Consider the following 1,215-nt stretch of genomic DNA (forward strand, 5'->3'; position numbering starts at 1 on the left):
AAACAAATAGACTGGTCTGAATTATTGTTGACATCATATGTTAAGTTTAGGAAGTGAAAAAATTGTTTGGTCCATACTTCGTCTTGGACGTATTAATCATCAACCCAATCCTTCCTGCTTCGCGTTTCAGTTTGCGGTAGATCTCCCCCACCGCCGCAGATGATCTGCCGACTATATCAGTGTCATCGGCAAAGCAGATAAGTTGACTGGATCTGTTGAAAATCGTGCCCCGCATTTCGCCCACCGCTCGTCGAATAACACCTTCTAGCGCCACGTTGAATATCATGCAGGATAGACCATCACCTTGTCGAAGCCCCCTGCGTGATTCGAATGAACTCGACAATTCACCCGAAATCCGCACACAGCACTGCGTTCCATCCATCGTCGCCTTGATCAGTCTGATCAGCTTCCCGGAAAAGCCGTTCTCGTCCATGATTTTCCATAGCTCGTTACGGTCGATCGTGTCGAATGCGGCTTTGAAGTCGATGAATAGATGGTGCGTAGGAACTTGGTGTTCCCGGCATTTTTGGAGGATTTGCCGCAATGTAAATATCTGGTCAGTCGTTGACCGTCCCTCCATGAAGCCGGCCTGATGACTTCCCACGAATCTGTTTGCTTGTGGCGTTAGGCGGCGGAGTAGGATTCGGGACAACACTTTGTAGGCGGCGTTGAGGACAGTGATCGCTCGGTAGTTCTCACAGTCCAATTTGTCGCCCTTCTTGTAGATGGGGCATATTACCCCCTCATTCCACTCCTCCGGTAGCTGTTCTATGTCCCAGATCCGGATTATCAACCGGTGTGGGCAATCGGCCAACCTGTCCGGGCCCATTTTGATGAGTTCAGCTGCGATGCCATCCTTCCCAGCCGACTTGTTTCTATTCAGCTGGCGAATGGTTTCCTTAACTTCACTCATCGTTGGGAGTAGCTCGTCTTCGTCGTTGGCTACGCCGGCAGGATACCCCCGTCCTTATCCCGGCACATTTCGGCTTGCGGCACGAAGCCTTTGCGGGATACGTTGAGTTTCTGATAGAACTTTCGTGTTTCTTGGGAACGATGCAGCTGCTCCAGCTCCTCGAGCTCCTCCTACTCCAGGCGGCGCTTTTTCTCCTGGAAAAGTCGGACTCGCTGCCTCTTCCGCTGTCGGTGATTTTCCACATTTCGACGGGTGCCTCTCTGCACTACTGCCGCCCGCGCGGCATTCTCTTCGTCCATCAC

This window comes from Uranotaenia lowii, chromosome 2 (genome assembly GCF_029784155.1).
Source record: "Uranotaenia lowii strain MFRU-FL chromosome 2, ASM2978415v1, whole genome shotgun sequence".
Lineage (NCBI taxonomy): Eukaryota > Metazoa > Arthropoda > Insecta > Diptera > Culicidae > Uranotaenia > Uranotaenia lowii.